The sequence below is a fragment of the Uloborus diversus genome, chromosome 9, assembly GCF_026930045.1.
Source record: "Uloborus diversus isolate 005 chromosome 9, Udiv.v.3.1, whole genome shotgun sequence".
Lineage (NCBI taxonomy): Eukaryota > Metazoa > Arthropoda > Arachnida > Araneae > Uloboridae > Uloborus > Uloborus diversus.
The window spans coordinates 22,174,913-22,192,820 of NC_072739.1; positions in this window are offsets into that span (position 1 = coordinate 22,174,913).

Consider the following 17,908-nt stretch of genomic DNA (forward strand, 5'->3'; position numbering starts at 1 on the left):
GACCTTAATTTCCATTTTACTCAAATCCGAATGAACGTTGAGTTTTTTTTCGACTCGACCACAAGTGGATAAGTGCCTAAGAACGTATAGACTCGCGAAATGTCCATTTTGACGATTCCCGAGTTAATTACAACGAATTTTCTCGTGACATCTGCATGTACGTATGTATGTATGTGCGGATATACGTATGTGTGTATGTGTGTCGCATAGCTCAAGAACGGTATGTCCTAGAAAGTTGAAATTTGGTACGTAGGCTCCTAGTGGGGTCTAGTTGTGCACCTCGCATTTTGATTGCATTCGGGTGTTTCTAAAAGGGGCTTTGGCCCCTTTTTGGTTGGAAATCATTGTTAATTTCGATTTAAACTTAAGAGGTGTTATAATTTAGCTGACACTTGGCGATATAACGCCAGTCTTTTGTTGCCAAGTTTTGTCCGGTAGATATTTTTTTATCTGGATTCAAATTTGGCCACTGTTGGTGATATTTATAGAGTAAACTATTGAATCACATTAAAATTGCCAGAAATGGGAAAATGACATTAAATTGGGGTAAAAGGAAGTCATGTGATGCACACATCAGCTCGTTTGAACTCAAAATGGCATGTTTGCTGCAGAAAACATTGATTTTATTTAACAAAGTATGTGCTTTGCTCACATCCCTTAGATGAAAATGTGTTAACACTGCAGAACGTGAATTTTCATTGCGTACTTAACACGCCTATTTCACCACTTAAAATTGGAACTGAAGTTTTTTTATGTGCAGGGGAATGTAGGTTACAGAAGCGAAATAGCAGGATAAATTGAAATGGTAAAATATTTACACTGCTTGCAGCGCCATCTATCCAGCAATATTTTAACTATGTTGTTGAACATAAATATGTACTTGATTTTCGCTCAACATAAATAGCTGCAGAAATCACGAGAGAAAATAACTGAATTCATTTTCGAAATTTAAACACATGTTGTAATATTTTGTGGTACAGTCTTTCAAGCGCACGCGGAAAAAAGTGAAATAGCTTGCTTGTTTACTTGTTCATTTATTTATTACGAGAAAGTCGCCCGTCAAGGTATGACGGGGGAAACATTGGCGTCGTCAGCTGAAATTTATTGGGGAGGACCATTCTGACTCAGTCTTTTTCAAGTTGCAAGACAAAAACTTGACATCAAACAGACATGGGTTTTCATTTAATACAATACTTTTAAACGGGTACATCTTGATTTACATATTACACAATAGGAAAAAAAAATTAAATACCAACAAATACATTTTTCCTTGACTGCACATGGGATACGAATATCCGTGCTATTTTTTTGCGATCAATTTCGTCCAAGATGTTTTTTTGAACGTTACATAAAGCAACATGATTCAACCGTTTTTGTGTCATAGTCGACCTTAGATACAATTTCAGCTTTCTCAGCGCACTGAAGCTTCTTTCGGCTTTACACGACGAAGGGCGGCACATCAAGAGTAGCCGCACCAAATTTTCAACATTTTGAAGCAGTAGACAATTGAATTAACCGTTCTTAATGAATGAAATCGTCAAAAACGAAATCCAGCTTTATTGAATCAGCCGTTTTATGGAATCAAAGCTGTTTAGAACAAAATGTGCCTCATATAAGCCGCGACATCTGTATAATTAAATTTTTATATTAAATAGTGATAAACCCTGCAGTTCTAAGCTCTTGGCACAAGTTGCGTTCGAAGGAGTTTAATTTGATGTTTTTAATTAAAAAATTAAAGTATATAGTTCACCGTTATGACATTCACGAACCAACGAAAAACACAACTACAATAATAAAATAAGACATAAATAATTAAGCTCTCATGATATCATATTTTAATAATGCAACCTTTTAAAGTATTTTCTTAATTTTTTCAGGTTTTTTGTAACAGTTGCACCAAAATTTTGCTTTTTTGTGGGGAAACAGATGGCGAAATGGAACTGCTTTTTCTGACACGTGACAGTAAGTTTTAAAATGGTTATTTCAATAAAATTTGTTCAGTAAAGCGGGATTATTAATGGATAATTTTCTGTTAAGCTTTAATAACTAAAAAGAAGTATTATTTATTCCATTAAAATTTATAAAAGATGAAACATTTCAAAAAAAAAAAAAAAAAGAGAAAATTGAACGCATTACTGCGATAGGGCTCATAATGTCAAAATATTGACTGTAAAGTATACCTGATTAGCAGGCATTCAGTGGCTACTCGATAGGAGGTCACCGTGAACTTTCATAAACTTTCCTTTCCCAGAAATTTTGTCTGACGAGTCTTCAAATTTCGAGTAGTTTTTTGTGAAATATTGCATTAAAAAGATATTCTCATTAGATGTAGTGATGTGGGTAATTAGGAATTTCATTCGGAAAATCGAGAAGTAACACAATCTAAATAGTATAAAATCGGGGAGCTCCTACATGTATTACACTAAACAGAATGGTACTTACCTATCACGGTCTTTTGACTTTTTGAAGACGGTTCGGTGGATGTTGATGATGATTCAGTAGTTAAAAATTGCTCAGGTTCATTTGATGTAAAAGGTTTGCTACATTTTCTCGTTTCAAGCCATCTCTTCATAGCCGTAATCGAATATGTAAAAAAAAGTATTTTTTTCCAAAATAGGAGCGCTCTTCAGGTCACCTACTCTCAAGGAGACCGAAAGACCACATGAAATCATCTTTATTTTTGTATAGGGAAGCTCCTTTTATTTCTGTCTTTTTATTTTTTTCTGGTCATCTTACGCTTCTTTTTTCGTTGGTCTATCGGAAGTGACATCACAGTATCCATCGTTATGCTGGCTTACGATTTGCATTTGAAATTGCACGTTAATTTTTAGACTCCTCCTCTTCTTTTTCTGTAACGTAACGCTTTTTTGGTCAAATTTGAGATGCCGCAAACACATTTGAGAAACCGCGCTTCGGTAAGGTACTTTGAAGCCATGTGTTGAATAATGTTAAACACATGACACGTCCTTTCCTTTCTACCCCAAACTTAACCTTTGACCAGCTAAGTGGTCTTCTAAATTTGTGTGCATCCTTTGGCCAGGGTGTTGTTGCCAGCTGCAAAAAAAACCGCCAAAGAGGTCTGGTGTCTCATTTTGTTAGGGTAACATCGGGGTCGCTATAAATTGAGCGAATCGGAGAAACAAACACTGCAAAACTCGAAACAGAAACCTGGAAGCGCCGAGAAACGAGATAAGAAAGGGGCAGTAATTTAGATCCCTGGCTGACTTCTGTTGACTTATTAGCACGAGAGTCGTAAAAAAAGGGGGTGGGGAGTTGTCCATGTCCATCTAGTTTAAGTATCTCAAAGTTGTCCCGTTGTTTCCCCCTAAATAACAACAAATAAGCTGGAATGACTTTCAAGCTGGGGAGGCCGGCGACACGACTATGGATGGTTGACATTGCACTAGGGAGAAGGTGTCCCCTTTCTAGCATCCTCCACTGAAGCTAGTGTGCGCAGAGAGCAGAGCAATGGTTTGATATTGGAGTTCACTTTCCGGCTTTCCGTTCACTATACACATCACCTATTTTGTTTTTGTTTTTTTTAGTTCATTTTTTTTTTCGATGTTCATTTCGTTTTATTTGATATGAATTAAACATGGTAAATTATGTATTATGCAACTGTTAACAACTCTTCAAAGCAAAAATAATTTCCCCAAAATAATAAATTTCATCTTGACAATTATCGAGGGGGGTCCGATTTTCAAATATTGTGGGGGTCCGGTCCTCAAATATTGGGGGAGGGGGGTCCGGATCCCTTGGACCCCCCCCCCCGGCCGTGACGCCCAAGTGTAGTCATGTTAGACATAAAATCGTCAAGTGCTAAGTAGTTCTGTTTTTTTTTAATTTTTTTTAATTAATTTTTTTTATGTGTTGTTTGGGTTTGTTAGAATAGAAGTGGAATAATCGAAGTTTGCAGTTGTCCAAAACCTGTGCGTGCTGCGTTATTCGCGACAAACTGCGAGATTTTCGGATTTTTTTTTTTTTAGTTTTTTCCCTTTAACTTCTAAACCAAGCAACTTTTGATACTATAGTTCAGTTCATTTCAGTTTCCTTTATTTTGGTGCGTTACACTTCACAACTAACTTCAAACATATTTACTAAAAATATGCTGCATAATGTACACTTTTATTAGTTGGCACTTTTATTAACTAACCAAATATGCAAGTCATGGACGGTGTTTTAATGTTTGTGGTTGATATGTAAACAGGCCTTTTGATATGAAATAACGGGCCTCTCATCTGAACAATTAACGTAGTCAGACTGCCTTCTGGGGGTACTGCGGTAAACTTCCGTTTTAGGTTTGAAAATGAGAGTTGAAATGAAGGGTCTGAGGTTTACCCTATCGACTTTACTGTCTCAAATTTAAATTTCATACCAGTCTCATGACTGATGTAGAAATAAAAATGTTTTGTCATTAGATCACTAAAAAAAGAGTGAAATGGAATTTACTTGTTACTTCACACATTATATTTTTGTGAAGCCACAAGCAGAAATTCTAAAACTGGTTGGGGTTAAAGATTAGTATATCTTAAAATATTATTGAAATCACCTCCAAGTATACTTATCTGACAACGTATCCGAAAATTGGAGTAAATTTAAGCAACGTTTTGTGCTGTATTTGGACACATCCGATAAAATAAGTCAGCCAGATAAAATGAAATGTCTAGACGTATAACTATAATAATTAAAACGATAATGTATGGACGTATTTAATAACTTCAAACTTTGTAAAGCAATTAGAAATAATTTCAACGTAGTTTTAAAGGCTTTTGAAAATTATTCTCAGCCAAGAACAAATACTGTAATTGTACGTTATAAATTCATTAATAGCAGGCAAAAGAAAGGTGAATCTTTTGATTCATTTGTTACAAACCTGAAAAATTTATCGGAAGACTTGTTTTTGAAAACCAAGAGGACAGCTTAATTCGAGATTTATTACTTATCGGTGTCCGAGATGCTGTGGTAAAAGAAAAATTGATCATGGAAACCTAGCTAACTTTCGGGAAAGCTATAGAGCAGGGGTTCTCAAACTGAGTGCCGAATTAAAAGGCAAGGGGTACCGCGAAGCGTCCATGTTATCAATGTAAGTTTGTTAGTTAGGTTTGACAAGTAAGGTTATATAGACCAACAGCACTATCCCCAGGTTTATTTTAAATATACCATACTAAAAACGAACGAGTAGTAATTAATAACCGGACAAAAGTTATTACAGAGGACTGATATAAAAAGCACCTGATCTAATATTTCTGGAAGTTTTGCTTCAACATGGTTCAGTGTCGATTACTAGTATGAAAAAGTTGCATATTGTTCTTGAAGCCTAATTCATGTAGTCGGCAAATTCAAAAAGATAAATGTTGTTGCGCACCGTCATCCCCCTCCCCCTGTGATTTGATAACCTAGAACAGTAGATAGTTGGTTGTTTAGGCCGTGGTTATATTTCTTAGCACTCAGAGGTCTTTATAACATGGCACCGGAGTATAGGGTGTGGGATGTGATAATGTGCTGCATATGCTACACATATATTCACGAGTTGTGAGTATGAGTGAAAAAAAAAAAATAACGATTTATCAGTTGCACCAAATATGATGATTGATCTTTCTCTTTTCCATGGAAGTAAACATTGAATTTTCAAGAATGTTTTTGAGATCATCAAATGTTATTTCATACTAGCTGCGTGCCCGGCGTTGCACGGGCTACCTAAAAAATGAAAGAAATGTCCAGTTGATATTTTTGTAGTACTCTGATATTCGTTTCTAACGCGTTAAGAAATAAATAAATGCGCGTAATGCAAGGTTTGCAAAACACCAGTAAAACATATTTTTGGCAAAAACCTCATCAACGTTAATAATAGTTATCAATAATACAAGTTATCAGTATTTTCAATCAGCACAAAAGATGAAAATATATGCATTATCAACAATAATTTATGCTCACGTTAAACTGATTTACATCTGATAGACTATATTGGAAATATTTATGCACAATAACAATCCCCTTTTTACATAAAATAGCCCACTACCTGGCGTTGCCCGGAGGTTAATTAATGCAACAGACCTCTTAGGTAATTATTTGGATGAATTTTATCCACATGAACGTAGAAAAAAAAACATCAATACGTTTTCGAGGTAAAAACCCTCAAAAGAACTAAAATATCACAGAAAATTAAGCATTTACAGAAAAAAAAATAGCATCAATAAACACAGGTCAACACACATATCGATACTATATTGAAACGGATGACGTTATTTAAAGAAAGAAGCATGTATGAAAAATGTTAAGTAAGACTATTTTCAATTAACAAAAAAATTCTTACAAAAACAGAGCCGAATTCAAAACTTCTACTTTTATTATAATTCAAAAATCTATTTTTTTTTCTCACTCATTGTTGCCTAGCCTTGAGGAAGTGAGAGGGTGATAAATCAGAAATAAATTTATTTCCCGCCTTGAAAGCTCATCTCCATATATTCATTCATAAAAGAAAAGAGCCATTTTGTAACTAAAAATTTGAATTTATAACTCTTTGATTTTTTTTCAATCCCCCTCTTTCCCATATGCATTGTAGACCATCAAAGAAGCTGTGTGCTAAATTTGGTAAAGATCCGACGAAAATTGAACTTTTATATAAGGAAGAAACAGACATACAATTTTATGGAATTATAATATTGTGATTTAAAAGATTTAAAGTAGCAGCTACAGAACATTTACGACGTGAAATAAAACTTAAATGCTTCATTTATTGTATTTGTGATGATTTTCTAAAGTATTTTAGGTCGAATGCTCCCGAAAGAAACATTTCTTAATTATTTGACTTGAGAAAAGCCTCAAAAAATCACGCATGAAACAAAGACAATATTAAACATTAAATTAGCAATCAACGGAAAGTTGAGATGAAGCACTGAAAAATAATTTGAATGGAGGAAAGCCTTCGAAAAATAGTGATTTGATTTTGAAATCTAAGAGTCATAATTAATAGTTTTTAATTGATATCTCCGCTAATTATTATCGGAGGATTATGTTAAATAGCCAAACATGAAGACGGGAAGATGACGAATCCATCGATACCTGGTTCGATGGTCAGTTCACTGTCGTTCGGGAGAAGAAGCTTGGACATAGATAGATAGATAGATAGATAGATACTCAGATTTTATATGTATAAGATAATTAAAGACTTGCAATTCGTATCAGTTAATAGTACTTTTTGGTGTTTTTGTCTCCAACTTTGTGTGAAGTTATCTCTGCCCAGAGTTTTCCTTATTATGGCTCACGTTCTTAATGAGACCAAATCGCTTTTGGTTGCTAAAACTGCTGAAAAACATACCTGAAACTTAAAATTTTCATTTAGTTTTATTTTTTCTTAGGTTTTTTTTTTTTTTTTTTCTTGTAATTTGATGAATATGCAAACGCTGGTGAAATTCAATCACAAAAGAGCGAGACAATAGATTTTTGAACCTTAGAGTAGCCTTGCAATTACGCACGTATGGGGTGCCGTGAGAAAATTCTAATTCTTGAAAGGGTACCGCGCATAGACTAATAATAAGAGTAGACCGAGCTTTCTCATTCTTGCTGATGAAGAAAATTGGTTCATAGATGTATCATGTGACTAGTGGAAGGGCTTGGCGAAGACTTTGGCAGCATGGTTGCTAGATGGCAGCATTATCTATAGTTTGGCACTCGACATGTATTTTAAGACAATGTGTTTTCATTAAAAAAAACTTCCAGGTGCAGAGATTGAACTGTTTTTCTTTTAGTTATGCATTATTTTGACATTAGTAATAGTTTTTGATCAGTTTTCGGTAACTTTTATTTCATTTGGAGCTGTCAGCGTTGGCGTGAACGAAATGGCGTAAACGTTTTGCGTTAACGCAAAAATGTACTAATCGGTATCTTTAATTGAAACTGTAGGTAAAAATCTTACCGTTTGCTGATTCTTCTTGGTCGCTTGTATCTTTTACTGCTTAGAGAGTTATTGAAATTGACTAAAGAAAATGCACAATACTATCTAAACGAAAAACTCACTATATTAACAAAATATTTACAACTTAGAATAACAAATTTACAAATCGGACTCCATAAAAAATCATTCCTCCGTGTTCCATCAATTCTATTTATTTCATTTCGCGCTGGCGTTGATCGTCTGCTACGATTAACGCCCGCTGTTGCTAGGATATCCACCAGTCACATGGTTTGGTTTATGAGCAGCAAAAAGGTTGCCATAGCTCGGTCTACTCTTATTATTAGTCTATGGTACCGCGAGTTGAAAAAGTTTGAAAACCCTTTCTATAGAGTATTGTAGGGCGAAAGAAGCCACTAGTAAACAAATTCAAATTATGAGTGGACATCTGGATTTCAATTCATTAGACTTAGATGCCGTTAAGAGTGAAAATAAGCATGGGAAATTAAATAAAATGGAGAGAGAATTGGCATGGGAAATAGACATAAAGTAAATAATGACAACCATCGAAGGTGGACAAAAGTTGTGCTAAATGTAAAACGGTTCATGGTTACAGTACAGAAAATACACAGCATATGAAAACAACGCAATAAGTGTTCTCTTTTGAACCATTTTTTCATTGCATGTAAAATGAAGAAAAAGAAGAATAGGAAAATAAATGAACTTAAGGAACTGATGTGATATACTCCACCCTTGGCGACTTTTTAATGTTGGCGCCAAGAAAGCGTCGCCAAGAAAACGATGTATGACGACATATGTCATACATCGTTCTTAGCGATGCTTTTTTAGCGCCAACAGGAAAAAATCAGATAAAAAAACATGATCAAAGCACTTCAGAACACAATATATATAAAAACAACATAAAAGCACAACAAAAAAACATCACGAATATATGCTTCAAAAATGTACAGGACCGGGGTTTTTGTAAACATATTAAAATACAATGAAATAAATTATTGTATTAATTACAAGTCGAAATTAATGCATTAATTTTTTTTTTCATCATTTCTCCGGGATACGAGCCCTCGGTCTCATAGTACTTTCGTAATGAGACCTCGGCTCGCCGGCCCTGCTTTGGTCTCATTACGAAAGTACTATGAGACCTCTGGCTCGCCAGAGGTCTCATTTTTTCCGTTATCCCTCCGTTCCTCTCTTTCCGTTATCCCTCCGACTGTTAATATACATTACAGTCGGAGTATGGTCACAGTTATGTATATTTTCATGGAGACACCCAAGGGTGGCTCCTTCCGTTCAGTGTACAATAATGACACAGTTTTAAGTGTGAAATATGCACCATTATTGTGCAGATTTATTAATAAAATTCAGCATTTTTAAGAGTACAACCGAAAGAACTTTCAATTGTTAACATAAAATTCAGTACCTAAAGGAGGCACGTTAATAGAATGTCTAAATAATTCGTGGCATCGATAAGAATTAACTTTTAGAACAAAATAACCGTACTATTTCTGTAAAATTAATTTACATACAGTAAAAATAAAGTTAAAAACTACAAGAACCCCTCAAGGATTTGTAAAAACAAAGAATTTTGGAAGTGAGAGGTTTTTTTTGAATTCTAAAATAAAGAACTTACCTTTTTATATGGTATAAATATTCACACTCAGTCTAAAACAATACATCATATGACAATGGCACGTTACAGATACACACCACGTTGGAGTTAACTTTTAATTAACCGTCAAGTTTGAAGAAACTGGCATTTTCTAATGTTTTTACTTCAAAACACAACTACTGAATTTAAACTAACACAAAATAAGCATTCCTGTAAGGTATATTGCACGAAACAACACCACGTATCTCTCCTGCGTGAAACCCAAACAACCCAATTAAACAAGTTTGAACAGATCTGTAAGATTGCCTTCGGGTTGCTAAACACAGGTTAGTTTGGCCAGTGATGCCATGCATAAAAAATTATCGCCTCATTGGCAAGAAAAATATTTTAATTTTGTGCAAAAAAATCGAATGTCGCCAAATGGCGGGGTATATCACATCTGTACCAAACTTAACTGTAATGATAACTTTTCAACTTCAAGTGAAGAGGAAGACAATTCCGTTATTTCTATATGGTTGTAAAAGAACCTGATTTAAGCTTTTTCAAATATCGTCTGAACAACTTAAGACGCTCTACATGCTCTTATGTTTAGCTGGCTCTCAAATTCCATTACATAAAATACTTCTTAAACGTCAAGGAGTCTCGATACAATATATGACACCCCTGTCGCCCATTTCTCTTTAATACAGGGTGGCCCAGCGGGTAATGTTTGAAACAAATGAAAAAATAAAAACAAACAAGAGACGTGAGTAGAATTTAATGACTTATATTGAAAGGACATATTGGGCTATTAATGATATAGAGGTTCGAAGTGACTGCTATCTTTAACAAGGACAGCAGTTAGGCGGTTCTGCAGATCGGGTCTTACGGCAGCGAAAAACCGTCTGTGACCACAGTAGCGGTGACTGTAGCCATAGCTTTTTTATCGTCTTCCACCGATCCAGTACGTTTGAACTTGGCATACAGTCTACAGGGAAGAGGATTGAAACACATTTTTCAGAACAAACATGGGAGCAAAAAGGATAAGATTTGTACCGTCAAACGCACAAAATGACTCACCTTTCCATAGTTCTTTTGTTTGGCCAATTCTTGTTGTGGAACTTCTCCTGCCATGCTCGTTGAACTGCCTTCATATTTTCATCTCATCTGGCCATTTGTAGCACAATAAATTCGCGAGCTTCCGTCGAATATTTTTGTTTATTTTTACTAGCGAGAATCACACCGCACAGCGCACACTGAAGGAACATCACATTTACAATTGCCCACTCAACGGAGCATGCGCACCAAGTTTGGGGTCACTCACTTGCATCTAGCGCCATCTATTGGACTTTGTTTCAGACATTACCCGCTGGGCCACCCGGTATGTTCAGCAGGAGTGGATACAGAAATAATTTTTGGAGTACTTGGAGTTTGGAATTGAAAAACTTACCCCTCCCTCCCATTTCAAGTTTTCATAGCGAAGTTTTCATGACTTTATTTTCAAATGTGTGTGTGTTTGTGTTTTTCCTTTTTCTCTCTAAGATCCCTTGAGACCAATTAATATACTTTATCTTTACTAATAATAAAGCTGAATGTCTCTCTGTCCGGAGGATGTCTTGATGTCTGCATGTCTGTAGGATGTCTGTGACGCGCATAGCGCCTAAACCGTTCGGCCGATTTTCATGAAATTTGGCACGAAGTTAGTATGTAGCATGGGGGTATGCACCTCAAAGCGATTTTTAGAAAATTCGATGTGGTTCTTTTTTTATTCCAATTTTAAGAAAAAAAACTATCATAAATTACGAAATTATCATAACGTGTAACCGTAACATGGGCACAAGCCAATTGGCGAGATACGAAATTATCATAACGTGTAACCGTAACATGAGTACAAGCCAATTGACGAGAAAATTCACAATACATTATTTGTAAATACAGGCGAACCAAAAGACCTTTTAATTTTTCTATTACGGGCGAAGCCGTGCGGGTACCACTAGTAAGTACATAAATTGCTATGCACTTATCTACTTTGAATGTGGAAGTAAAATATCTTTAACATTTAAAGCCAATAAACACTAAACGCTACATAATTTCATTGAAATGCTGTAAAATGAGCGGTTTTAATTAGGAAAATTTTCTTAATAATTTTGACACGAAGACAAGGTTATTAAATAAACCCATACCTCAATTGAATTTTTTAAATGAATTTATATTTCAACTGTAAGATATCGTGCAAATAAGATAATAATAACTTTATAAAGGTTTTATTGAAGAACTCAGAAGTTATTTCTTTGCGAATTTCAAAGCAATTGCTAATCTTAAAAATTTAAACACTACATGCCGTTTTCAATCAATATTATGGTTTTGGCAAGAAACTATCATGTGATTTATTTTAGTTTGCATTTTTATAAGCTAAAAAATAAAAATCTATTATTTCGCAAATAGCTTTCTAGATTGAAATTACTTTTCTAGGCACATCTTCACGCAATTTTTTTAAAATGTCAATAACTGATTCCATTAAAGAAGAATTTATAGACGAATCGCAAAGTTCCAAACCAGCAAGTTGAATTTGCCGCTCTGGTCTCTGACTCTAGAATTACTTCTTTAGCAAACAAAAATGTTTTTATTCGACTAAGATTTGTCTTTTGTGTTTTTTGTGTTCTTTTTAAAGAACTATAAAACATTTCTTCATGTTATATAGAAAAGTTAATGAAAAAAAATGAAATAGTTAAATTGGTTTGCCCTTTTGTGGGTGCACGCTCCCCCCCCCCCCCCCCCCCGTAAAATAAGTTACGTCTCCACACATTTTATTAAAGAAATGTTGGTTACTGATTCCATCAAAGAATTAATAGTCAGTAAAATTGCGGTATTACGTTACTTTGAGTACGAAACCTGTTAGTTAAATTATCTTTTGTCACTCTGGTCTCTGACTCCAGTGTAACTTTCTTAGCAAACAAAAATGCTGTTATTCAAATACGAGTTTTTTCATGATGGAGAAGTCAATTTAAAAAAAAAAGGGAGATAGTTAAATTAACGTTTCCTTTCCGTGGGATGACCGGGCTCTTTGCTCCCCCCCCCACCCCCTTTTCCTAAAATTCGCTATCAAAACTCGGGTATTTCCTGATGAACTCACTATCACCCAGCATACATACATATGCAAAACGCTTGCTTTTAACTACCAGTTGTTTTAGCTATCAGTGACGTATAAGTTCTAGTTGATAGCTCAACCGTTGATTTTGGAATTTGCATAATTCTAAGTTCTGGAATCAGACATCGTTCCGAGTAGGACGTTGTCTCACTTAGATCCCACAAATTCGATATGCTGTCTGATTGGAGCAAAGCTCACTGTGTGCTTCTTGGGGAAGTTTTTTGGGGGAAAACATATTTTTAGAGCAAATAAAAGCCTCAGGAAAAAATATTTTTTACGGAAGTATTTAAATTTGCATATTTACATCTGGTAGTTAGATCGTTTGTATCAAACACAAACAGCGTTGGTTTAGCTTTGTTCAACTTGATAGAATTCGCATCAATGTTCTGCGTGAGTAACTAGTGGATATATTCAGTAAATTACCGCCCAATAGCCACCCCCCCCCCTAAAGCAGAAATACATAAAATACACCGCCAGCTCAGTCATTTCCGGCCGACAACAGTTTCGTGCTAATTAGCACTCATCAGCCCGGCATAGGAAAGTGACTGAGCTGGAGATGGAAAACCTCTTAAGGAAGCCAATAGTACAAACTGTTTGTTTGGCAAGGAAGAAAAACAGTTTATATAATAATTTTTGATGATTTTTACGTAAGGTTAGTTTCGTCACTGTCTTCATTAACAACGACGTTGAATTTTTACTTCCTTTTATAAAAAAGGAAGTATTGTATTCGCGAAAAAAATTTCACCCAAAAATCAGCCTTAATTTCCATTTTGCTCACCCCCAAATGAATGTTGAATTGTTTTTTCAACCCGACCACACCTGGATTTGTGCCTAGGAACGTACAGACACCCGAAATGTCCATTTTGACGATCCCCGAGTAAATTACAACGAGTTTTCCCTTGACGTCTGTATGTACGTATGTGTGTATGTATGTCGCATAACTCAAGAACGGAATGTCCTGGAAAGTTGAAATTTGGTACGTAGACTCCTAGTGGTGTCTAGTTGTGCACCTTCCTTTTCGGTTGCATTCGTATGCTCCAAATGGGGTCGTTTGCCCCTTTTTGGGGGGAAATCATTATTAATATCGATGTAAACTCAAGTGCTGTTATAATTTGGCGGGCACTTGGCAATATATCGCCAGTCTTTTGGTCACCAAGTCTTGTCGCCAACTTGGCGACGAATTTTTTTTTTTAATCTGGTTTCAATTTGGCCACTGTTGGTGATATTTAGAGAGTAAACTATTGAATCACATTAAAACTGCCAATAATGAGAAAATGACATTAAATTGGAGTAAAAAAAAGTCATGTGATGCACACATCAGCTCGTTTCATCAATGAACAGATGACTCAATATTTCGGCAGGCTTTACTATTTTTGCCAAATATGGGGCATAAGACTGAAAATATAAGTCGAAACCAAATGTCTCAAGCTGACAGATGATAAAGATCGCGACATATTAAGTCAAAAACGCATCATTACTTTTTTGATTAGCACTCAAATAAGATTGACTTCACTGGGATTACTCGACATTGTTCTGACTGTGCTAATGGTAGGCGCACTGTCGCATACTGGTTACACATTGCTGCGATCATATAATTTCTGTCTCATGTCCGATATTTGGCAAAAATGGAAAAGCCTGCCAAAATATTGAGTCGTCTGTTCATTGATGAAAAAGTCAATGTCGTTGTGAATGAAGACAGTGACGAAGACTAACCTTGCTTAAAAAATCATCATAAATTATTATATCAACACTCAGTTATTTGAGATAATAATGTTAAACGGTGTCTAAATTATTATAAAGTTACTTTAATGCTCGAAATTTTTGTCCTTATTGGATCGAGGCTGAAGAATATTAAATAAGCGACTTATGTACAATTTAGCATTGAATGATATTTATTTAAAAGCTCTCTAATCGTTTTTTTTTTTACATTCCTAATAACTTCATAAAGGATATGGTTTAGTTTTTTATTGTTTTCTTTAAGTTTTTTCTCTGGTAAGATGGTATTTTCGAAATTTAAGAAAAAAAAAATCTTTTCATTTTTTTTTTACTGAGCAGACGATTTTTTACTGACTTAGTTCAAAAAACATAAAGAAAACCATAAAAAAACCAAGCCACATCCTTCTTTTTTTTTTTTTTTTTTTGCAATAATTATTTTGCAAAAAACGTAGCGTTTAAACAAGTTTAAATAGTTATTTGCAATAATTATTTAAACTTGTTTAAACGCACCACTTCAAAACATTCGAAAAAATTAAAAAATGTAGAGGAGTATAAAAGACATGTTCTGAAAAAATTTTGTGAGTGACACTTTTCAGAAAAGCATTGAAAAAAAAAATAGTTAAGTTTTATTTCCGTCGTCAAAAATCGTCTTTTCGTTTTAAAATTATGAATATAAGAATTTTTTATGTGTTTTATTACTAGGAATAAGGAAAAAAATTACCATTCATTAATTTTGAATTTTACTATGAAAAAAAATTTTAAATCGAAAAAGCAGGTTTTTTTTTTTTTTTTTGAAAAACTCGAATGCGATTTCAGATAAAGAGATGAAAATGTGGCTAAATTATGTTTATTCGACACAAAAATGATCCCCCAAGTGCGAGTCGAAACGGTCGCAAGGGCAGATTTTACATAGAAACCCGGCTACGGCCTTTTACAATGAGGCCCTTGAGCAAGAAAGGTTAGAGACTCCTGTTCTAGTTCCCTGTTCGACAACTAATAAAGGAGAACTTTGCCCAATAGGAAGATGCTGTGAATATTGACTCATGATACAGTTTTTATCCATTACGCGTAGTTGAAGAAACATTATAGATTCAGTTTTTGTTATTCCGTATTTATTTTAATTACTTAATTTATTTATTACTCTGTGCGGGAGCCAGTAACCCACACTGGGCGCGCCCACAGGTGGCGGATAGGGGAGTGCCTCCACAGAATCATCTTGTGGAAAACAGGCCTTAACAACCTCTCCGGAGGCAGTAGCACCTCCGTTCTAATGAATACTGAAATTTTTATTTATTTGTTCATGCATTTATTCATTTTTTAGTATTTTCAGTTTCAATTACGAAACATCCACATCGAAAACAAAAAAGAGATGTTAAGCTAAACATCCACCCTTATAAACATCGATAGTAAAGACATCGATGTTTGAACAAAAATATTTCGAAAGCATCGACGTCGCGCCACTGACGTAACGTGGGACGGACCCAGGGCGGGGGTCTTCTGGGGGCGGCAATTTGATGCTTTTGATGTAGAAAAACATTAAACGTGTTTTCCGAATGAGGGAAATCATGTCTTCAATCTGTTGCTGGAGATAAAAGAAAAGAAATCTCTTCGAAATATTGGGTGGTTTCATGATTACTCCAATTCAAGAATTTTCTTTCTTGTGGAATATTTACCGTGCAATGTCTTTTCTTTCTTGTGGACTATTTACTGTGCAATGTCGTTTATTTTTCTCGTCCTTTGCCTAAAGCTACAGGCTGGGGGAAAATCAGAGAAAAAGTTTTTTTTTTTTGAGCAGTCACATTGCTTATTGTTCTCACTTGACGGTTTTTGGCGTCCTATGATTTTATTTTCCATCCGCCTCCCTCTGCAGCACCACCGTCGACCGGCCCCTCCCGATGCTGCTCCTCTAGAGAAAACCGTCTCCCGCTATCGAAAGCCGTCCATTAACTACACACACACGCTTACAGCACACAGCACACACACCTACACACATGCTTCCATACACACACGCTTACATGCACACACACACCTAAACACCCACACATACACCCACACACATCTACATATACACATGCACACACAAGCATACACCCCTACACACACACTCATGCCTGCACACAGACACAAACACACACGCCTACATACACGCACACACTCGTGATTGCGAAAAACATAACTTGAATTCCAGATGTCAAAATTCAAATTACTTTTTAATATATATATATATATATATATATATATATATATATATATATATATATATATATATATATATATATATATATATATATATATTAGGGTGGTCCTTATTTATAAGGAAAAAAAAATTTTTTCGAAATTTTTAGAAATTATTTGCCAGAATGTACCTTTATATAAGACATGAAAATATAACAAATTTCAGCTCAATCGGTTAATATTAACACGTGCCGCATCGACGCTGAAGTTGTGAGATTCAATGTAAGGCAGTTATTACCTATAAGAACGACAATGTACGCTCGACTGTAAACATAAAATTACGCATTTTTTTTAAATTTTAGTATAAAAACATACTAATTAAAATGAAAACGTAAAATAAAGATATAGTTTATCCTAATACTATATTTTTTATTTATTGAAATGATACATCCACTTCAGATACATATTTTGGATTTAAGTAAGCCTCCTTTTGTGGCGACTGGGAACTCTCTCCGGTACTCCTGAACAACCTGAATAAAAAAAAATAATATTGAATGTGTTTTCTAAACCTAGCCTATATAATGTGTTCAAGAAAAAAATAACAAAAAAATAAATTTGTTTATACATACCTGTATCAAAAATTGTTTTTGATGTTCATTTTTCGTCATTTTTTCATTGTAATCCTCAATCAACTTGACTCCTCTTTCTGCAATATCATTTGTACATTTTAAGGTTGAAATGATATTTTTTCCTGTGCGATAATCCTCTCTGTTTTCCCAATTCAGCGGATCGTCCTGAAGAAATTCAACACAAATACCGAATCGTTTAAATAACTGAAGTGAATTGGCGGACAATAATTCAGTTGGTAGATCTTTTTGAACAAAATTTTGGACATCTCGGATTTGCAACGATAGTTTTTTCTCAATGACTTCTGTCTCTTCATTTTCTTCTTCTTTTTCATTCACAGTTTCTATGTTTTTACTTGCACATTCCATAATTTTTTGAGCCATTCTAATTTTTTCAACTCTCTCAATTCTATCGTCAAATATTGCCATGGCAGCACACTCTTCACTTAGATACCATAACTGGTTTAAAAATTTTGTTATTGCAATGGTTGCAATGTTTTCATTAATATTTTTAAATTTAACCAATTTTCTCAAAAAATATATATCATTTAGGGGAGCTCCTGTAGTATTCGTTGCTAAAAACCAGGCCTCTACATAACAGTATACAACGAAAACGCAAATTTCTGCATTCAGTTTGGAATTATCCTTTCTCATTTTCATTTGATCGCGAAATAAAAAAAGTTTTAAACAATAAATCGCTTTAGACATCCATCTCGCTAAATGATATGCACCGGGGGCCCTAA